Consider the following 23887-nt stretch of genomic DNA (forward strand, 5'->3'; position numbering starts at 1 on the left):
GTTCTAAGAGCTTCACAATTCTTTCATTTGTTCCTCAGAACAACCCTGGGGCCCGCGGGCTAATATTATCTTTTTCACACATGAAGAAACTGAGAGAAATAAAGGTTGGGTGATTTTACCCAGGTTCACACAGCCAGTAAATGCCTGAGGGCAAATTTGAACTCAGTTCTTCCGATGCTAGGCTTAGTGCCTTTTGCACTGTACCACCTCCCTGCTCCAAAATGATGGATTCACTATCGATTAGATATTTGTCATAGCAATACATTTGGGGACAGAGAAGTATAACGATATGCCTGGTATCTGGGAATACATTTTATTGAACCTATAGTATTTTAAAATTCATTAACTGGCTTCTTTCATATGAGAGCGACATCATAGAAATAATCATTTCTTGAGAGGATAGGTCTTGGAATGTTTAAATTTGTAAATTTTGTCTTTTGTTATACTGCTTTTTTTTCTCTTTCAGCAAGACACTTGTACCATGTTCTATAAAATGAGCAGTCGTATTAATGCTTGATCTTAAGTAATTAATAACAATCATAACAATAAAATGATTGGTAATATTGATGTAGTACCTGCTGTGGAGATGGCCTATTCCAAGAGCTTTATAATTATTTCTCACTTAATCCTCAGAAAACTCTTGAGAGATAGGTGCTCTGAAGATCTCCATTTTACAGATGAAGAAACTGAGGCAAAAAGAGGTTCAGTGTTTTGTCCAGGGATACACAGCCAGTAAGTATCTGAGGCCAAATTTGAACTCCAGGCCTTTTGACTTCAGGCCAAGGGCTCAATCCACTGCACCTCATTGCAGTTATTAATTAAACATAATTAATTATATTGAATGAATATTTAATCAATAGTAATATTGATTAAATATTATCAGACAAACACATTTGAGGACAGCAGTTTAAGGCACAGACCTAGTCTGGGATTGGTTGATCAAACCAAACACTACTTTAGAATCCATTTTTTTTAAATTAAAGCTTTTTATTTCCAAAACATGCACGGATAATTTTTCAAGATTGATCCTTGCATAGCTTTGTGTTCCAAATTTTCTCCTCCTTCCCGCCATCACCCTCCCCAGATGGCAAGTAATCTAATATATGTTATGTATGGTAAAATATATGTTAAATCCTAATTGGACTGTTTCTTATAGGAATCAATCCTTACATGAGAAATCCTTGAAAGGAAGGCTCAAACAGGAACTTTTAAATTTAAGAAGTTTGTAGTTTCTATAGATTTGGTTTTTTGTTTCAACGGGATACTTATCTTAAGTTCTGAAAAAGGAGTAGTTGTTATAGTGCTTGATATAAGAATAATAATAGCTAACATGGACATAGAACTTACTCAGTACCAGACAATCTTCTAAATATTAAGACTGATTAGTATTGAAAACTGATAGTTCATTTGATCCTCACAGCAACCTGGGAGGTCCCTATTACAGATGAGGAAATTGAGTCAAAGAAAGGTTTGCCTATGTTTACATCCCTAGTAAATGTCAAAGACTCAATTTGAACTCAAGTTTTCGAGTCTGAGAATATCTACCAAACCACCTCACCAGTCCAACACTGAAAAATATTATTGAATAAATTATTGAATAAATATTAATCAAACATGTTTGGAGATACAGGGATAAACAAAAGTCGGCTATTTAAAAATGGTGTTCATTGAATCAAATAGCATTTTCCCTTTTTTTTAATTAAAGCCTTTTATTTTCAAAACATATCAAATAGCACTTTCAAATGCATTAATTAGATTCTTTTGTATTAATAAGAACCGTCACGTGAAGAATACTTTCCTGAGAGGAAGGGTTGACCTGGAATTTTTAGACTTGTGAATTTTGCATTTTGGTATACTGGTTTTTACTTTCAGCAGGATGCTTGTACTGGGTCCATTTTTTAACATTCAATTTAACTTTTTTTTCTCAATTACATGTAAACAAAAAATTTTAACATTCGTATTTTAAAATTGTGAGCTCCAGATGATCTCCTTCCCTTTTTGTCCCACTCCTTGCGGTCAACATTTTAGCTATATTGCAAAAGAAGACACATGGAGTAGCTAGGTGGTACCATATTGCATAGATCACTGGGCCTAGAATCAGGAAGACTCATCTTCATGAGTTCAAATACAGCCTTAGATACTTATTAGCTGTGTGACCCTGAGCAAATAATTTAATCCTATTTGCCTCAGTTTCCTCATCTATAAAATGAACTGGAGAAAAAAAAAGGCAAATTATTCCAGCATCTCTGCCAACAAAACCCCAAATTGGGTTAGGGAGAGGGAGACATGATTGAAAAATAGTAACAAGAGAAATCACTGACCAAAAAAAAGAAAGAATTTTAAAGTTTTAAAAGTATGCTTTGATCAGATTCCGACTTCTCTGGAAGTGAGTGGAAGTTTTCATCCTGAGCTCTTTAGGATTATTTTAGATTATTGTATTGCTGTCATTCATGGAAAAGCCAGGTGACACAGTGTTTAGAGTGATGAGCTTGGAATCAGGCAGATTCATGTTCATGAGTTCAAATCTGGGCCCAGACACTTACGAGCTATATGACCCTAGACGCGGCACTTAACCCTCTTTACCTCAGTTCCTCATCTGTAAAATCAGCTGGAGAAGGAAATGACAAACTACTCTATTATCTCTGCCAAAAAAAATTCCAAATGGGGTCATGAAGAGTCAGATACAGCTGAAATAACTAAAACTATGATTCACAATTGATCATCATACAACATTGCTGTTACTATGTAGTGTTCTCTAGGTTCTGTTCACTTCACCTTGCATCAGTTCATGTAAATCTTTCCAGGTTTTTCTGAGAGTATTTTGCTTGTTGTTTCTCATGGTACAATAGTATTCCATTTCAGTCATATACCACAATTTGTTCAGCTATTTCCCAACTGATGGGCATGAAAGAATTTCCGATTCTTTGCCACCACAAAGAAAACTGCTATAAGTATTTTTGTGCATATAGGTCCATTTTTTTTTTTGATAACTTTGGGGTAGAGACCTAGTGGTAGTATTGCTGGATCAAAGGATATGCATAGTTTTATAGCTTTTTGAATATAGTTCTAAATTGCTTTTAAGAATGACTAAATCAGTTTACAGCTCCCCCAGCAGTGCATTAGTGTTCCAATTTTCCCACATCCCCTCCATTTGGCATTTTCCTTTTTTGTCCTGTTAGTCAATCTGATAGATACGAGGTACCTCAGAGTTGTTTTAATGTGCATTTCACGGATCAGTTAGTGATTTAGAGCATGTTTTCATATCATAAATGGCTTTGGTCTCTTGATCTGAAAATTGTTCATATCCTTTGACCATTTCTCAATTGGGGAAGGACTTGTATTCTGATGAATTTGATTCAGTTCTCTAGATATTTGAGAAATGAGACCTTTATCATAGAAACTTGCTGTAAAAATGTTTTCCCACTTTCTTTCTTCCCTTCTAATCTTGGCTATGTTGGTTTTATTTGTACAGAAATCTTTTTTATTTAATGTAATCAAAATTATCCATTTTACATCTCATAATGTTCTCTATCACTTATTTGGTCATAAATTCTTCCTTTCTCCATAGATCTGACAGACAAATTATTGCATGTTTCTCTAATTTACTTGTGATATCATGCATTATGTCTAAATCATGTGCCCATTTTACCTTACCCCAATATACATTGTGAAATGATGTCTCTATCTAGGTTCTACCTAACTACTTTCAAATTTTCCTAGAAATTTTTGTAAAATAGTGATTTCTTGCCTCAAAATCTTGGGTCTTTGGATTTGTCAAATATTAAATTACTATAGTCATTTACTGCTATTTATTATATACCTAATTTACTCCACTGATCTATCATTCTATTTCTTAGCAAGTAAGTACCCTATTGTTTTGATGATTACTACTTTGTAATACAGTTTTTGAAATCTGTTACTTCTAGACCACCTTCTTTCACATTTTTTTTTCACTTATTCTCTTGAAATTCTTGACTTCTTGTTTTTCTGGATGAATTTTGTTATTTTTTTCTTCTAGCTTGATAAAATAATTTTTGGTCCTTGTCATTTTTATCATGTTGACTTAGCCTGACCATGAGCAATTAATATTTCTTTAGTTGTTCAGATCTGACTTTATTTGTGTAAAAAGTATTTGATATTTGTTTTATATAGTTCCTGAGTTTGTCTGGGTAGGGTGATTCTTAAGTATATTGTATTGTCTGTAGTTATTTTAAATGGTATTTCTCTATCTTTTCTTGTTGGATCTTTGTTAATATGAAGAAATATTTGTCTTTTTCCCATATAGATTATATGGTATTAGAATTAATTGTTATTTAAATGTTTAAATGTTTGGTAGAATTCACTGTGAATCCATGTGGTCTTGGGGATTATTTCTTAAGGAGTACATTTAAGGCTTGTTCAATTTCTTTTTCTCAGAGTTATTTCAATATTCTATTTCCTCTTCTGTTAACAGAAGCAGGCAATTTATATATTTTTAAAATATTTATCCATTTTATTAGCTTGTAAGATTTATTAGCATTTAATTGTTCAAAGCTCTTAGTAATTGCTTTGATTTTCTCTTAATTGGTGATGAATTCACCCTTTTTATTTTTGATACTAGTAATTTGGTTTTCTTCTTTCTTCTTATATTTAATCAAATTAACCGTGGCTTATATAATATATTGGTTTTCCCATAAAACCAGCTTCTAGTTTTATTTATTAGTTCAATGGTTTTCTTACATATGGTTTTTATTAATCTTTTATTTTATTTTTAGGATTTCTGATTTGGTGTTTAATTGGGGATTTAAAATTTGTTCATTTTCTATTTTTTTAGTTGCATGCCTGATTCACTGACCTGCTCTTTCTATATTTTATTGATGTAAGCATACAGATATCTAAAATTTCTCCTAAGTACTGCTTTGGTTGTATCTCCTATAAATTTGTCTGTTATCTCATTGTTGTCATTCTCTTTAATGAAATTATTTATTATTTTTATGATATGTTCTTTACCTACTTATTCTTTAGGAATACATTATTTTTTTTGAAAAGAAAATAATTGTTTTTTTATTAAAGCTTTTTATTTACAAAACATATACATGGGTAATTTTTCAACATTGACCCTTGTAAAGCCTTCTGTTCCAGATTATCCCCTTCTTCCCCTACCCCCTCCCTAAGATGGTAGGTAATCCAATACACATTAAATATGTTGAAATACATGTTAAATCCAGAATATATGTACATATTTATACAGTTATCTTGCTGCACAAGAAAAATCAGATCAAGAAGGGAAAAAAAACTGAGAAAGAAAACAAAATGCAAGGAAACAACAACAGAAAGAGTGAGAATGCTATGTTGTGATCCATACTCAGCTCTCACGGTCCTCTCTCTGGGTGTTTCCAGTTTCTAGCCACTACAAAAAGGGCTGCCACAAACATTTTGGCACATGTGGGTCCCTTTCCCTCCTTTAAGATCTCTTTGGGATATAATCTCAGTAGAAATACTGCTGGGTCAAAGGGTATGCACAATTTGATAACTTTTTGAGCCTAGTTCCAAATTGCTCTCCAGAATGGCTGGATCTGTTCACAGTTCCACCAACAATGAATACATAATTTTCTAATATAATTTTTATTATGTTATGGTTTGAATAGGATGCATTTAATACTTCTGTTTTTCTGAATTTGGTTGTGAAGTTTTTGTGCCCCAATACATGGTCGCTTTTTGTAAAGGTATCATGTATAGCTGAGGAAAAAAGTATACTCTTTTCTATATCCTTTCAGTTTTGTCCAGAGGATTTTCGAAAATTCTATCCATCTCCTTAACTTCTTTCTTGTTTATTTTGTGGTTTAATTTATCTCATTTTGAGAGAGGAAAGTTGAGGTCCCCCACATATATAGATTTTCTGTGTGTTTTCTTGTATAAATCATTAATTTTTCCTTTAAGAATTTGAATGCTAATATCATCAAAGAGGATTGCCTCCTTTGATTTTTGTCAAGTGTTGTCCATTTTTCCATTTTTCCTTTCACATCGTCTCTCTTCCTAAGTCCCAAGAAACCCTTGATGAAGTGATTGTTTTTGGTCTAAAAGAAATGACCAAATGACCATCCTTTTAAATTTAATAACCTATTGGCCTTCTTAATAAAATGATGAAATTGCCCCCTCCCAAAAAAAAGAATTTGGATGCTACACCATTTAGTGCATATATGTTTAGTATTGATATTCATTGTCTGTGGTATCTTTTAGCAAAATGTCGTTTCTCTTATTTCTTTTAATTAAGTCTGGATTTTTGCTTATGCTTTGTTTGACATCATGATGGCAATCCCTGTTTTCCCGGGGGGGGATACTTCAGTTGATACATGGATTTTGTTTCAGCCTTTTGTCCTATGAGGTTTTGTAAAAGGAATAGTTGTCCAGGTACTTGATCCTAAGTCACCTTTCTTCTAATTAGTTGTGCTTGGCAGTGCTCTCCATTTGAGGACTCACCTTTAATTCTTCTCTGATGTGGGGAAAGGTGATCTGTGTGTGCCTGCTTCCTGTGGAGATGGTTTTATGCTTGCTGGGTAATTTGAGAGGGGCTGGTAGTACCAGAGAAAGGCACATGCATAACTGAAAAAAGAGTGGGATAGAAAACCAGAAAGAGAATTGGGAAAGAGAGAAAAAGAAAGATTGAATGGTTGGTCCACGAACAAATGTTGGAGAAAGTGATTTGTGGTGCTGGTAGTGAGTGCTTAGTACTCTTAGAGACAGAATATATAAGTTTATGTTTAAGTTCCAAAACATGCTAACTGTATCTGACCTCTAGGAGCTGTAGAAGAAATAATAATACTTAGAACAACCTTAATGAATAAGGTATTTGTGCAGAAGCATAATATAAACCTTAAAACAATATGATTTATTGTTTTTCTTGAGGCTTTTCTAAGGACATGGGAATGAGTTCATTTTCACTAAAATTTGAAATGCCTCACCCATGGTGACATAGCTGGTGTTTTCTTGACTTCAGGGCCTGACTTCTAGTCCTCTCTGCCACTGTGCCTCTCACAACATCACCAAACCCAGAGGCTTTCCCTCATCCTTTTATTCCCCCCGGCTTCCATTCCTCCATCTCTGATTCCTTTTGATTACACTGGGCTATTGCATTTAGAGCTGGAAGAGACTTTAATGGAACCTCAGCTTATACATAAGCAAACTGGCATCAGCTAAGCTGCAGAACTTGCTCCAGGGCATCACAGCTGGGAAGTCTCTGAGCTTCCTGACACCAATCCCAGCAACTCTTCCCACTATAGCTTGTGCCTTTTCGCCTTAGGCTTTGTTCACACGTGCCTCTTCACTTCCCTAAAAACTCAAATTCTTTCTAAACAACTAAACCATATCCTAGTTCACTCACTTTCCCCAGATATGCCCTTGCCTTTTGTTTTTAACTTAGTGCAAACCTTTTTTCCTTCTCTCAGATGCTCGCCTTTTCTTCCTCCCTTGGAACGTCACCCAGCTCCCCAGGCCACACTCTCTTACCGATGACCCAGCTCTAAACCTGCCTCTCAGTGAATTCTATTTTATAAGCATATAACAAATGCCTCCTCTGCTGCCTGAGCCCAGTGATGGCTGCCTGCAGGCTGGCGTTCCCTCTGTGCTGCTTATTGGCCACTGACCAGGTATGGCCTTTATTGTTAGCTAGCTGTTGGTTCTGGATGTCCCTAGTTCAATTTTAGGGGCAGGTTCTGAAAAGATCTGCATTCAAGTACAGTCTCTGCTTATTAGTTTTTTGACCATAGCCAAGTCCCTTGACTTCTGATATTTCTTTTCCTCTTGAAAAATTGGGAAGATAATTAGATTTCCTGCTTCACATTGACACAGACGGTGCTTTGTTATCCCCAAATCACTGCATAAATGTAGTCATTATTATTATGTAACTTGTTGAGGGCTCATTCTTGGCAGCTTTGGGCTAAAGTGGATAGAGCTCTAGGTTTGGAATCAAGAAAACCTGAGTTTGAATCTTGCCCCTTACATTTGTCTTCTAGCTGTGTGACTCTGGATAAGTCATTTAAACCCTTTCTGTCTCACTTTCCTGTTTTATAAAATTGATTTGTTATTGAAGAGGGGACCCCGAAATTCTGAAAATCCTTGAAGGAGAAAATCTCCTCAAAAAATCCTCCTCAGGACAGCAAGTAATCTGATGTAGGTTAAACTTATGCAATTCTTATAAATATTTTCATATTTATCATGTTGCACAAGGAAAATCAGATCAAAAGTGAAAAAAAATGAGAAAAGAAAAAAAAAAAAACCCAAGCAAGCAAACAACAACAAAAACGGTGAAAATACTCTATTATGATCCACATTCAGTCCCATAATCCTCTCTCTGGATGCAGATGGCTCTCTCCCTCACAAGTTTATTGTAATTGGCCTGAATCACCTTGCTGTTGGAAAGTGTTATGGGCCAGAACTCTGAACTTGAAACAAAGGATTCTTACAAGGTACTAAGTCAGTGGAATTGATAGAGAAAATAGCTATCTATTTTAGCCTAGTTCAGTATGATTGATTTAATCCTACAAGGAGAGGTTATGGGCCAGAACTTGAAACGAGGTACTAAGTGGAATTGAGGAGACAATGGTTAAATCTAGTTTAGCATTGATTTAACCCTACAACAAATAATGATTCCTAGTGATATAATGATTGGTGTATACTCAGTGTAGAAGATATAAGCTAGAAAGCGCTCAGGGTCAGAAAGGACAAGCGCACTAGAAGCTCTTGGAAGCTGAGACAGATTCATTCCATCTTCCACCTTTGTTGTGGCTGGAGGCTGAAGCACAAACCCTTGGAATTTGGAGAGATTCAGAGGCCAGAGAAGGAGACAGGAGCTCAAGCTCTGGGAACCAAGACTACAGAAGGCCTCCAAGAAAGCTAGCCGAAGCCCCAGGAAAAGAGACATGACTTTGAAAGAGATAATAAAGGATTTGGACTTTAACCCCTGGCTACTCATGTGGTGATTACTGAACTGAAACGAAGGCTGCTCCCAAAGACCCCAATAAAACCTCAAGAGGAAAGAGCCAAGTCCATCATAGTTGATCATCACATAATGTTGTTACTGTGTACAATGTTTCCTGTTTCTGCTCACATCACTCAGCATCAGTTCATGTAAGTCTTTCCGGGCTTTTCTGAAATGAGCCTGCTCATAATTTCTTATAGGACAATAATTTTTCATTACATTTATATACCATAATTTATTCAGCCATTCCACTCAATTTCTAGTTCCATAACACTACAAAAAGAGCTGATATAAGTCTTTTTGAACATGTGGGTCCTTTTCCCTCCCCTGTGATCTTTTTGAGATACAGAGCCAGTAGAGACAGTGCTGGATTAAAGGATATTTGCAAGTCTTTTAAACATGTTTCCATATTTGTTATATTGTGCAAGAAAAATCAGACCAAAAGGGAAAAAAATGAGAAAGAAAAAAAGCAAAGAAACAAAAAAGGAAAATACTATCCTTTGATTCATCATTCAGTCTTCAGAGCTTTCTCTCTGGATGTGGATGGCATTTTCCAATCCAAGTCTCTTTTGGCTATTTATCTGGAACAGGCTTTTAAAGAACACATATACTTATGGATGATTCAATGGCTATTCTCTTAATCTAAACTCTTAACTAATTATGTTTATTATTTTAATATAATTAAATTACTTACTTATGTAGCAATTAATATTCTAATCACTTAACCAATCAGTAATCAACAAATAAATGAACAATTGAGCTAATTAATCAAGTGGTTTTAATTAATTTGATGATTGAACCAGTCGATTGATTAAAATAATTAATTGAATGATTAAATCATTAATGCAATAATAATATATTATTATTATTTTGAATTCTGTTCCATGGTGATACAGTTCAGTAAGATCAGGCCGCTTCCCAGTAGGAGAAGGGTCATATAGAATGATAAGTTCAAAGAAATTTTGCCGCCTTTGCTTTTAGACTTATCTTGGCCCAGTGGATAGAGTGTTAGGTTTCGAGTCCGGAAGACTAGAGTTTAAATATGGCCTCAAGATACTTATGATGTGTGTGTCCCTGGACCAGTCACTTCACCTCCGTCTGCCTCAGTTGCCTCAACTGTAAAATGGAGATAATAATTTACCTCACAGGATTGTTTTGAGGATTAAATGATAGAATATTTATAAATTACAGTTGCTGGCATTTATGTAAATTGCTATATAAATGCTTATTCTCTTTCCCTTCTCCCTTATCGCTTATCTTAATTTTTTTTTTGTATTTGTAGCTTATTTGTAGGAGCCAACAGTCCCTAATACCTATGGGTCATCCTGTGAGCAGGCTATTGTGATAGTCTTCTGGGAGCCCTTTAGTATGTGGGAGGTAGTAAAACAGACAACAGAGCTACTCAAATCCATTATGTATGAGTTAGTGGGAGTAAATGAGACAACATATAGTACATTTTATAAAATTTGAAATGCTTTACAAATGCTTGATATTATTATTCTAGTAACCCTGAAGATAGAGCAGCCAAAGTAGCTGCATTATGGATTGGAAGGGTGAAAACCTGGAAGTGATGAAGACTTGGATTTGGGGAGTGGCAACATGAACCACAGGAGAAAGGATGGGTTTCAGGGACTTTCTGAAGGAAAAATTAGTAGGACTTGCTGCCCAGATACAGGGAATGAAAGAGAAGGAAAAAAATCAAGAATGCATCCCTGTTTTCAAACTGGGATGAGTGGGACAGTGGGCCAAGAAAGTTGAAGGGGTAGTGGGTTTGGATCGGAAGGGTTTTAGGAATGTTGAATTTGAGGTAATGAATCAATGCATGGAATTGTCTAAAGGCAGTCGGATATGGCCTTCTTTTTTTAGCTTGGGGGCGGGGAGGAGCAGGAAAGAAAAGAAGACACTCAGTTGAGGGAAGGAACGAGCATGGGATCATGGGAAGCAATGAGTTGTCTGAGAGGACAGTGTGTGAAGAGAGAAGAATGGGGAGAAGACCAACTTTCAGGGATATCCACTTAGAGATTGGGAAGAAGATGAAAAGCAAGCTAATGGGAAGTTCCTTGAAAACTGACTTAGATTCTTTTTTTGTGTAACCCAGCAGAAAAAAATGGTTGTTGTTATTCAGTTTGAATTCAGAAGAAAGAATATTGATATAAAATTGGGTCCCCTCCTCCAGAAGGGTGAAAGAATGTTGTTTAGATTATGGTCTATTAGAAAATTTTAGCTATATATTCATTCTAGGAAGTCATACATGTGATTTACAAGCTGTTTTCTCCCAGTCATACCTTTGAGTAAATCTTACTAGTATTATTGCTTTCAGCTTATGGCTGAGGAACCTAAGGCTTAGACAAGTTAAGCAGTGAAAGAGAGCTGCTAAAAACCTGGCAGAGTTGGGGCTGATGTCCATATCACCAGTTTTTCCAGCATAACACCTAGCAGTGTATTCAGAATAGTGCAGTAGCTCACAAAGGGATGGAAAAGAGCTCATGAAAAATAAGGATAGAGGGAAAAGGCCATAAGGCTTGGCAGTAACTGGTGATGTGAGACATTTGTAGACAGTTCAAGAGAAGTTTGGGTACCAGGGAGATGTTGGCAGCTTGTACCAATTGCTTGGTAGGGAAAAGGAGAGAAATGGGAAAGCTACTTTATATGACAGGAGGGTTTGGGGATATATGTCTAGGTTTGAAGGTGGAAGGGAAAGAGTCAACGAGGAGTCAGAGAAAATTGGGGATTCTGCAAATGGAGCATAATTATTGACTTCTGGGGAAAGATGAAGGTAGCCCACTCAGCCCAGTTTGAAAGATGTACTACATCTTCCTCACAGGCAGAACAGAAGGGATGAGTGCTGAAAATGTGGGCACAGGGACAGTATTTTTCCATTCATGGAACAGCCACTTTTATTTAAGAATGAGATTCCCGACTGTCCATACTCTGAGTTGTTGAAAGGTGGGGGAGAAGCATTGGTTTGTCAATTGGGTCCTGTTACTAGGAACCTTATCCTATTTTATCTGCAGTAAAACTTTCTCTTATTTCTCTCAAATTCCTGCTCTTCTTTAAGCTTACAAAGTTTTGGTTCATGAATAGTTTTAAGGTCCAAATGCAACATTTATGTTTCCTCTGAACCCTTTGTTCCAGGACCAAAGAAACAAATTATCCTTCACTGTTCAAATCGCAGACTTGTTGAGAATGAATTTTCCTTGTGTGCTCCTGCTGGTTGAGGCCCCTAAGCAAGTCTCATTCACTTCCTTTTCCTAACAACACATGATCTTTTCTATGATAAGCTGTGTTTTTGCCTCCATCCCTTAAGACCTGGGGCTGTAATTGAGAGTGAGCTCTGTGTCCAAAGTTCTCTTGGCCATCAGTATCTTCCTTTACCCCAAAGCAGGATTTCTGATTTGCAAGCCTGACCTGATTTTTCAGCTGGAGTAAGGTGAAATGCTGTGGGTGCCAGCTCTGCTTTAGGACGGAGATGGGAGAAATTCTGGGTGGTGAGTGAGGAAGAGCTAAGCAGGCAGAAGGAAGGCCAAAGTGAGGAACCTTTCCATCTATTGAGTGAGGACCCAAGTGATTTTCTCTGTCGTTCAGGCCAGGTGATCAGTGCCATCAGATTTAATTTAGGGGAGAGACAGATGGATAGACAGACACAGGGAGGAAGGACACAAAGAGGGAGAGAGGGAGCGAAGTAAAAGAAGAAAAGGAGGAAGAGAGAGCGAGAAAGAGAACTTGATTTCCTTTTCCCCCTCTGTTCTTTTTGTGGTTCTCTCTTCAACCAGTCACAATGGTTATTTCCATATTTGTCATGTTATGGAATAAAAATCAGACCAAAAGGAAAAAAAGCACAAGAAAGAAAAAGCAAACAAATAAACAAAAGTAAAATTATGCTTCAGTCCACGTTCAGTCTTCATAGTTCTTTCTCCAAATGCAGATGGCATTTTCCATCCTAAGTCTTTTGCAATTGTTTTGAATCACTGAATTTTGGAGAAGAGCCAAGTCCATCACATGTGATCTGATTTGGTAAAATGAGAGTTCACTTCATGAAATACTGGTTCTGTCCATTTCATTCGGCATCACTTCAAGTAAGTCTTTCAATGCTTTTCTGAAATCATCCTGGATCTTACATTATATTGGTGGCGATAATACAAACATGTATAGATACATAGAAGATATAGAATAGTTCCTATTTATCAAGTTCTTTAGGATTTGAAAAGTGCTTTATATATGCTTTTGCTTTTCACAGCAACATTGTGAGATAAATGCTATTATCATCCCCAATTTGGCTTGCCCAGGATCATTAAAAAATAGGTCATTTAGATGAGATTTAAATCACATGGTAATAGCATTGCAGATCTTTTTTTTTAATTATAGCTTTTTATTTACAAGATATATGCATGAGTGATTTTTCAGCACTGACAATTGCAAGACCTTTTGTTCTCCCCACCCCTTCCCCCAGATGGCAGGATGACCGATACATGTTAAATATGTTGAGGTATAAGTTAAATATAATATATGTATACATGTCTAAACAGTTATTTTAGTGCAGACCTTTTAAGGAGGGATCTTAAAAACCCTACTTATTCACTACCCTATCATTTAATATAAGATATCATTTAATAGTTGAGAAATCAGAAATTTGGAGAAATCATTAGGGGACAAGACCATAAAATCAATTAGTGTCAGAGTAAAGTCATGATAAAATGCTGAAAGTAAAAATGAATGCATTAACAAAACATGCAAGCATACTTTATGAAAAGTATTTTCACAGAGAATCAGGGTAATGATATGAGCAGTACAAACCAAGAGTTCCACAAGGAGTCCAGGAAAAGATTGCCAAAGAGTTGGGCAGGCACCATCACCATTCCTCTGGGACCGTCCAGTGACCAGCTGTGCTAAAGTTGGCAGCCTCTAGGGATGTCTCTATCCTGAAGGAAGAAGGAGGCAATGGCTTGATGACTATCATGAAGTTTCACGAAGTGAACTCTCATTTTTCCCAAGAATCTCATCTCGTTTTGTTTCCTATATTAAACCATAATTCTGTCACTTCTCTCAAGTCTTTCCTTGCATTAACAGAACATTCCCTATACAAGTTAAAGAAATACAATTAAGGGGGAAAAAATCCACAAATCAATCGTGTTAGACGGTACTAGCCTTGTTGTACATTTGTAGTCTACCACCTCTAGTGAGAATACTCCATATGTTTTAAGAATTTCTTTTTTTATAATGAATTTCCCAGACATGAATATTTCCATATATAAAAGACAGAAAAAGAAGATTATATGAAACCGCAAATATTAGGCAGTTTGTTTTTTGAATACAGATTACATTTGAACACTATATCAGTACTGCCCTGTTTGTCTGGGTCCCTTTTTGAATTTCTTTCTCTGGTGTATTTTGAATGTTTCCTTGATACTTGTCCATTTTTGCATCACTCTGACTGCTCTGTTACAACTCTCCCCCCTTTTCTTAAGAAAATCCCTTCCTCTCCCGTAACAAGTGAGTACAATCAATTAAAACAAATTCACGCATTGGCTGTGGCTGAAAACTTGTCTCATTTGGCACCTCTAGGCCATCACATGGCCTAAGAGATGGGAAGCAGTCTTCATCCCCAGTCTTCTGGAGTCATGACTGGTCATTGACTTGAGTTCTTAGTCTTTATACTTTTTTCCCTTTATGTTCCGGTTTTGCTCATTTTCTTCCGCATCGCTTTGTATAAAAGTCTTCCTGGGTTTCTTGATTAATAAATTTCTTGCTGAATTGAGGCTGAAATGAGGAGAAACTGAGGAAGACACCTGAGATCCTCCTCTTGGAGCTTTGGTTGTCGGGTACCCTGGAAGAGATCAGTGGGACTTCCCTCTATCAGGGCAACCCAGTCGTTGTCAGTCTGTGGTCCCTTTGCCCAGAGCTCCCACCATCTAGGCAAGCCCTGTGACAGTCTGTTTCTGCCCTCAAAAGTCCCAAGGAGGAAGTCACAGTTGGATCTAGCTCTTTATGAGAGAACTGCCCCATGACCTACCTTCCACGTGACAATAAAGTGTCCCTGTAGTCCCCTGAAGCCTGCCGGTCTGGGTTGTCTGGGCCAGTGAACCTCTTCACTGGAATCTTTGTTTTCATTTTAGCCAGTTGACTCCAAAGATTTCAGGAGGCATCCTGGCTTAAAGAGTTGGTAGGCTCTCTGATAATAGACTGACATTTGGAGCAAAGTCTTTTAAATCAAATTTCTATTTGGGTTTTCTGTTGTCATAGTTGTCTTGTTATTACTGGGGTATTTTTAAAAATTTTTCTTCTACTTGTGAGGTTCAGTGGATAAAGTGTTGGGTCTAGAGTCCGAGTTCCAGTTCAGTCTCACATATTTAATAAATGTGTTTTGGTTGATTGACCCTGAGCAAGCCATTTAACCTTTGCCTTAATTTCCTCATCTGTAAAATGGAGTTAATAACACCTACTTCCCAGGGTTGTGGTGAGGATCGAAAGCACTTAGCACAATGCTAGCACAGGTACATAGTAAGCACCAACCAAATGTTAGCTCTTTTTATTATTGATTATTTCCGAGGCCTGGAGATATCCCGATATGGAAACTCCCTCTAGCAAAACAGGCTGGCAGGTCCTCTGTAATTCCTAGTGGTAAAGTTGCCAAATGAAGTTTCATAAGTGCAAATACAAAGTCCCACGGGTGCAACAAAGCAACTTTAGAAGCAGAAAATGGGAGGGAGACAAGTCTGGGGGGCCTGGCCTGGAGATTGAGGCTATGGAATAATATGGCATCCCCAAAATTGGGCTGCATTGACTGCTCGTGAGTCCTCAGAAAACCAGCCAGCACTTTGCCAGCCATTGACTGGGGAGCTTGGGAAACCCCTGAACGCGGAGTGGGCTTCTTCCTCTTTCCTAATTAGCATGAGCCACGCCCCTCATTAGCATATGAGTTCCTCGCAGGTCTAGAGGGACAGGGATTTCTAGTCTCTGTCCCGCTACCCCAGCTTCACTGCTTTGAAGCTGCTTTCTCCAGGGTTAGGCACCCCAGTGCTGTGTCTTTCACGAAAGGCTTGTGGCTTGATTCTGGCTCTTCTAGAATGCTGGGTAGCTAGAGTATATAGAGTGCTTTGCAAAATGACTCCCGTGCCTCCTCGTCTGAATCTTTCTACAACCTGGGGAAGTCAGCGTTTTCATTATCCACCCTTTACAACTTAGAAACCAGGTTGAAAGAGGTTGACTGGTACCCAGAGTCCCGTCCCTATTTGAGGAATGATGGGAATTTGGGGCTTCCTGAACCTTGGCCAGGGCTCCATCTATTAAACTACCTAGAATTCTCCCGTATAACAAGGAGGTACCGTCGAGTAAAACAGACCAACACCTCAGTCTCAGAGTGTGGCAACGTATGCCTTACTCAGCACCTGTAGCTCTCCACCTCTGTCCAAAGAGGAGCTGCCACACTGGCAGAAGGCTGGGGGTAGGTGGCTGGGCACTAAGTTGATCAGGATTCGGAGGTCTTAACGTGTTGCTTAACGTGAATTGGCTTTCTTGGCTCTCTATCCCTTCTTCTAGTCCCTCCCTCCATCCTTCTAACCAGTTCTCTGTGTGCGGGTGCCCCGCCCCTCCTCTGGGGCCTCCCCATCTCGGGCCCCTTTCCCCTCCCTTCCCCTCCTCTCGGCTCCCCAGGTTGGGTGGGGATCTGAGCCACCGAGATGTGCAGACCTCCGAGGTATCATAGAGGGGTTCCGGAAGCTCCCAGCAAGGGGCCACAGGCTTCCTCGGCTCTCTGGCCAGTGGGGGCACTTCCTGCCACGCCAGCACCAGCTCTGGGCTGGGTGAGTACGGGGTGCTGGGGCTCGGGGCTCGGGGCTCGGGAGGGCTGTGGAGGAGGAGGGGCGGGACACTGGGGAGAGCGTGGAATTTGGGAACCGTTCACCAAAGTCTCCTCTTCCAGCTTCAGTTTCCACATCTGTAAAATGGGATGAGCTTGCATTATTGCCTCCTTTTCCCTGGTCGTCGTGGGGGTCCGTCTTATTTTAATGAGCGTGGGAGGGGGGAGGGAAAACCTTCCCCATTTGCGAGTCCTGCCTGTGACAGTGACTACCCGTGTGACCTTGAGCCAACCATTTAATGTCTCTCTTTGGACCTCTGTTTCCTTTTCTGTAAAATTGAGCCTCTAAAGTCCCTGTCAGCTCCAGAGCTCTGATCCCACGAGGGATAACATTTCAAAGCCTGTAGACACCCTGGAAATGTGAGGTGTTATTTCACAGCCTCTGATTTTCCCAACCTGCCCGGTGCCTGTTTACCCGTGTCATCTCCTCACCCCCTGCTCCTTGAGCCCCCGTTATCCCTCCCCAATCCTGGGTCCGAGCCTCTCGGAGAGGGATGGGGGAGGGGAGGGGCGAGAGGCGGGGTGTCAGTATGCTGCGGAACCCAAAATCCGCGGCTTGGCCACTGATTGCTACCTGGGTCACCTGAGAAAAGCCGTTACCTCCTTGGGTCTTGGGTTCCTCATCTCTAAAAGGAGGGGATCCTTTTCAGTTCTCTGTGATCCATTCAGATTGATACAAAGAAAAAAAGCCTTCATTCTCCCCCCCCCCCCCCCCCCCCCCCCCGCCCTCCATATATCGTACGTGCTCATTCGCTTCTTCACGTCAGGGGTGAGAGACTCTTGTCTGTATGTTTGCTCTTAGTACCTGAGTCTGGCTGCCAACTGATGGTGAGCAGGTGATGAGGAAGGAGCAGAGTAATGGATGGAAATCTGTTTGTATCCAAGTGTCTGGGGAGCCGGAATGTGTTTGGAATTCAGAGAGAAAAGGCAGGATGCTTTAATTTGGGGCCTCCGTGGTGAAATACTTTAGGGAATTGAGCAGGTGGAGAGATCAGACTGCTTGAGCCTCTTCTTAGACTTTCCAGCCTCCCTCAACACCCAACATAAGCAATACCCCCTGCGGGAAGACCAGCCCACCCCCTTCCCTCGTATATGTTTTAGATATTCTCACAGGTGCACTTATCTTTCCCAATAGAATCAAGTAAAGAATAGATGGCAGAGACTGCTTCCTTTCTGGTCCTTGTAGCCCCAGAGCCTCGCCCACAGTAAGTGCCTAATAAATGCATGCTTATTTATTGACTCCTGAAATTTTTGCCCAGTGTCAAGATTTACAAAATGCTTCCTTTCCAACACTGTTATGGGAAAGCTTGTATAAGTTGTGTTATCTCCAGTTTCAGAAAGATTAAGTGAGCCACTGAGGATCATGTGGCCAATAAGGATCTGAAATGTCACTGGAGTTTATGTCCTTCCCCTTCCCTGCTTGGGGTCCTTTCTGGTGTGCCGCACTGACTTCCTTCCATTTCAGGCCATTTCAGGACTAACATTTATGCTCAGGGACATGTTGGAGCCAGCTCAGATTGGGATTCAACTGCTAAATTTCCATGGGAGCATTTTTGCCTCAGAAATCAGCAAATGTTACAAATCAGTGCTTCGTGTGTTGTTTGGTTGGTAGAAAGTGAGGGAAGACATAGCAGCAATGAAGATTAAATTGGAAACTGTGCTGTGTATACATTTTCCCCTTGGAAAACCTGTTGTTAAATGTTTATCAGCACACTCCTGGGGGTACTTTCAACTTCCATACCTGAAATTAAATTTACATTTCTCTTTTATTTGAGATATCCTGTTAGATCTTAGTATCTCCACTGTTTGGGAAACAAGCCATAAATTTACTGTAGGTCTCAATTGCTTGTGCTTCTTTGTAACGGGTTGTAAGAACCTTGAGGAAAGGGAGCAGGTCTTCCTTCCCTTCCTGTTTGTCTCCTTGCTGGTGCTGTAAGCTTGGTCACCTAGGAGATGCTCAGTAAATGATCGTCCATCAGTCGGTTTCTTGTCCAATCAATCAATAATTATTCTCTCAATTTAGGGTTAGAAGTGATTTTGATGAGGAGCCATGGATCCTGCGCCTCTGGGATCTGCTTCTCTGATTCTTGACCTTTGAACGCTTTATAGAACATGGTTGGGGCACAGCCTTATGAGCTCTCGGGTTCTTTTCATAGGGCCCAATTGGACAAAGCTTTGGAATGTCTTCTGGGAGATGGCTTGTGCTTGCATCAAATCACTTTAAGTCAAGGTGGAAGCTCCTGAACTGGTTTGTTTGGGTTCTGTATAGGGGAACGTAGCAGGAAATGAGTGGTGTAAAAACAAAAATTCTAAAGTAAGCTTTGCTAAAAACCAGTTTTCAAAAATTAGGAAGACACAATATTATCAATATTGTCTTCCCCTTACACACACATGCTGCTGTTCATTTTTAAGAGGCATATATCAAAACATTTTAATATTTCACATCACTTGGTTTAGCAGAGAAAGTGAAAAATAATTTTACTGTTTTATTAAATGAAGGTAATTAAACCATATCTTTGTGAAATTATTCAGAGATGAGCCATTTCTCATTCATCCTGGATCATTAGAATAGGTGTTTATTCCCCCCCTCCCCCCGCCCATCTTATATCAAGGGAACAATCCCTCCCCAACTCCCCAGCCAACAGTGATTCATATGACTTATTTAACTGATTCCCTCAGAATTGTAAAGTATATAACCTGCTGTGCTTCCAGATTTGGTATTTTCCTCAAAACCATGTAAGATCATGGTCCTCACTTTACTGATGAGGAAACTGAGACCCTTCTTTGGGGTCAGATGACTTGTTCTGGGTAAAGCAACTAGTTAGTGACAGAAGCAGAATCTGTACACAGCTCTTTTTCTTCAATAATGAAAATGCATATTTTAAAAGTAAGCAGGATTGCTGCAGAGTTTTAAATTTAATTTAAATTTACTTTTTAATCTGATAATGAACCAACATTAAGTGGAGGTTTTCAGTTAAATCAGTATGGAATTTTATGATTTTCAGCTAATTTATTTATCTTCCTTTTCACTTATACACTAGAAAAGAAAAAGTTTTCCTACGTTTTCATTTTCTCTAAGCTTCCTCCATTTAAAAATTTAAAATCAATTAGTTCAAAGGAAGAAAACATTTTTATTTCCTATTGCCAGAAATGGTACTATTTTAAAAGCTGATTTTTTTTTCATTTAAATGGTAGTCAACAATTTGCTGGTAACAGTTTTTTTTAAAAAAATCATTAGTGAATACATTTAAAAAATAATTCAGTCTTGCTCTTGAAAATATTTTCTATGTACACCAAAAGAGGTAAGAGTGCTAGCCTGTGCCATAGCTGACTTTTCCCTAACAGTTACAGATTGACTCTATTATCATCTATTGCGATGATTGTTGAGGAAAGGAGCTAGAACCAGAGCCAGACTTGATATAGCAGTAATACCTCTCTGCCAGGAGAACCATGAGTGTATGTCTCAAGTCCAATATAATCTGAAAGCCAGTTCCTTTGTAACTTCTTCCAAAATCATGGTTCTCCGCTTTAGGAATATGGTATGAGGTGGGGGCATGGGTCCTTAAATCTTTGTTTTTACCAGTGCATTGTCATTTTCAGATGTCCTAAATAATGCTGCTTTGGTGGATAAAATGTAGTCATTAACAGCACCTCCAAATTTGTAGCAGCTTTAGATGATGGTATCTTCAATCACTCACTTGATATACTGATAACACAACTACTGTCACGTGGAGAACTTCATAAAAGAGTCCTTATGTTTGAAAAGCTTAGGGACCATCATCTTTCTGGCATTTCCTAAATTGAAATGTATTTAAACTGATTTGCTAATAATTTTCATGTCCCTCTCCAATCTTTAAACTTTGGATTAAATTCTTTTAAAGCCTTTGTTTATCATATGCTCTGATTGCTCCATAGGTCACATTGCACTGAGTCCATGGGAGCAAAACCAAAGGCTTCCCCACCTTTCTCATCCTTTGACTGCTTCTCAAGCCATCATCAAAGCCGAGCGAAGCTTTGGCAGCTGCAGGATCAGGACTCAGTGCTCCACCTCTGGCCTGGGCCTCTGCTGTCAGATTTCAGCCTCCTTTTGTTCCTTCCCTTTCTCTTTTCACTCTCTTCCTTTCAATCTGAGCAGTTCAGGGGTGAGAACACTTGCTCTCCATATTTGTGTTTTAGAAGATCTTGGGCCCACGTCTGTTCATCTTCTTCTGCTCTCATGCGTCATAGAAGGTGGCCATGTCCATTGTGGACCCTACATAACTTGAGATGGTGTGAAGGGAAGGGTTAAGTGGGGTTATGGTATTTTCTTGTCATTTTGTATTTGAGTTATGTTCAAGAATCAATCTGTTTTCTCTTAGGTGATCTGCCTGATGCTGCCAGGTGATTCGTTGTACCTCAGTTGGGATCATAGAATCATAGATTTGGAGCTGGAAGGGACCTTAGGGGCCATCTAGTTTAGCCCCTTCATTTTACAGGTGAGGAAACTGAGGCCCAGAGATGTTAAATGACTTCTCCATGTTGCCAAATCTTGGTAAAATCAGAGGAAGGTTAGAATTATTTTTATATCTTTTGTTTTCTCTTACCAAGCCTTAACTCGGGGGCAGCTAGGTGGCACAGTGGATAGAGCACCAGCCCTGAAGTCAGGAGGACTTGAGTTCAAATGTGCTCTCAGATACTTAACACTTCTTAGCTGTGTGATCCTGGACAAGTCATTTAACCCCAATTGCCTCAGGAAAAAAAAAGCCTAGCACAGTTTGGGGTATATTATAGGTGCTTAATAACTGCTAGCTGACTGACTCATTGACTGACACAAATAATATGCTTTAACAGTTTTGCTGAGCACTTATTTTTAAAACAATCTTTACATGCAGCAAGTTTACAAAGCAAAAATCCTGCTCAGGGACAATTTAATACCTTTTTCAAGGGATTCTCCACTTATTCAACCTCTAGTCTGATGTACAGAAGGTAAATTGTATGTTCCTTTTAAACAGCATTTGATTCATAGTCAAGAAATAAGAAATTGAGTCCTGAACCTTCCATATTCTGGTCACCAGTTTTGCCAGGGGCAAGTTATTCTTGGAGTGTGACTTTCCTCATATATAGATAATGATGATGATGCTTAATGTTGGCTACCTCTTAGGCTTATGGGAGTGTCATGTGGGACAGTGTATGTAAGGTGGGTTAGGAAATGGGACCAGACTTGGGATTTCACTGGGGTATGGCGAACTCCAGGGAGATAGCTTCTTGGACTTTCTCTGTAACATTGCTGGAGCCTGTGAGGTGCTTCCTGTGTACTTCCTGTGGGCAGGTCACCTTGCCCAGTGGATGGCAAAGGCAGTACATGAGCTCAGACTTCCCTGACTCTGAGGCGAGGTCTCCAACCACACTCCACCCTGTCTTAAGGTTAATACAATACTCTGTAAATGTCAGCTGTCATCATTATCCTTAAGGGGAAGGTTGGCATAGAATTGAATGTCTTTGGTATCGTGGCTCCTGATGGCAGGCTCTAAATGATATTTTAAATGCTAAATTTCTATTAATAGTGAAAATAAATGGATTTCCTTCCTTTTAACTTCAAGTACTCTCTGAAATCTAGCAATGGGTTTATCGGTCCCAAGTTAAGAACCCCTGCATAGAGGATGGAAAACTATGCTCAAAGCAGGAAGACTCACATCCAAGTCCTGTCTGTAACACATAATAGCTCTGTGAACATGAGCAAGTCATTGAACACATGACTGCTCCCCCCTGCCCAGGCAAGTCTCTAAAATTATAAATTGTAGAGCAGTTGCTGAGCAGCAGCAGTCGAAGGAAGTGTCTTTCTGGGAGTAATGAGATCACAGGTCTGGAAAAACACAATAATTATGATACTTTTAACTTAGAGTAAAATATATTTTTGGCATATATACATACAACTAGTGTTTTGAGGTTCAGGTGACATTGAAGCCCCTTCCTCTCATTTTATGTGACCCTTGGCATCTCTGAAAAAAGGCACTCCCTGAACTAGTGTTTCTTTTTGAAGGAGAGAGAGAGAGAGCTTAACCTTTTTCTATCAGTGGTTTTCAAAGCCTTTTTACCTGTACCAAGCACAGGGTCATTCATTTTTTGTTGTGGGGAACGATCCACTGGGCTTTGAAGGTACGATGTGCTATTCCAAAGGGACAAGCCATCTGGTTTGGGGCACACCTTGACGACCACTGTTGAGACTCTGTGAGCCCTCAGTTCACCAGATGGCATTTTTCCAGACAACAGTGAGTTACCTCCACTTTAAGCTTACAAAAATGTCTTTTCTCTTAAATGGCTTTTGAAACTTTTGTCAGACAAAGAAGATATGTTTTCATCTATTTTGGAAACTTGGCTCTATTATGTACTGTGTTGCTGAATTGTCATTTTTCATGTTTTTGCGTCCAGGTCCCCACTCTCAACAACTTTGTCTGAGTCTCCACCAAAAGCCCTATTTGGTTGTCTGCTCCATTGTGCCACAACACTTTTACTGCCAATGGCCCTTGTTCTGATATTTATTTTACCATTGGCCTGAATCTTTTTTTTGGGTTATGTATATCTGTCATTTATCGTTTGTGTATCTCTGTTCCTTTCCAGGCTCTTCACTAGTTGAGAATTTGACCTGATTGTCTCCGGCAATTACTATTTTTCCTTTTACTTATAGCTGCACAGCAGGTTAGTGGAAAGCAAGACTGTGCCCCTGTCTTTGGTTGTGAAAATAGTGTTCGTTCCTTGCCCAGCTTTTGGATGTGAATCTCTTTTGAATGGTTTAATTTACATCAAATTTCTGCTTCGTTTTTGTTAATTAGTCTCCTTCCTTCCTCCCTCACCCATTCTTGTTGGTAATCATACATATCCTGCTTGTTAGTTGTTCCCAGGGACGTCTCATCATTTTTCTCCTTTTGGGAGATACTTTATATATATTTATATACATTTTAGCAGCTTGACAATTAAAACAAACACTCAGTTTACCACCATTTTGGGGATTAAGATGATTGAACTAGTATATTCTCAATTGGAATCAATGTTAATTCATTCTGCATTCTGTCTTTTCTATTCTGCATCATTCAATATAT

General features: G+C 39.0%; 1 long non-coding RNA gene across 1 annotated transcript; it reads left to right on the forward strand.

Annotated features, from left to right (window-relative positions):
- The first annotated feature begins 16619 nt into the window (after positions 1–16619).
- On the forward strand, positions 16620–23623 carry LOC127542321 (uncharacterized). Its single transcript, XR_007948636.1, has 4 exons — positions 16620–16755; positions 17947–18016; positions 21170–21286; positions 23409–23623. It is a non-coding gene; the product is annotated as an uncharacterized LOC127542321 (long non-coding RNA).
- The last annotated feature ends 264 nt before the right edge of the window (positions 23624–23887 follow it).

The sequence above is a fragment of the Antechinus flavipes genome, chromosome X (genome assembly GCF_016432865.1).
Source record: "Antechinus flavipes isolate AdamAnt ecotype Samford, QLD, Australia chromosome X, AdamAnt_v2, whole genome shotgun sequence".
Taxonomy (NCBI): domain Eukaryota; kingdom Metazoa; phylum Chordata; class Mammalia; order Dasyuromorphia; family Dasyuridae; genus Antechinus; species Antechinus flavipes.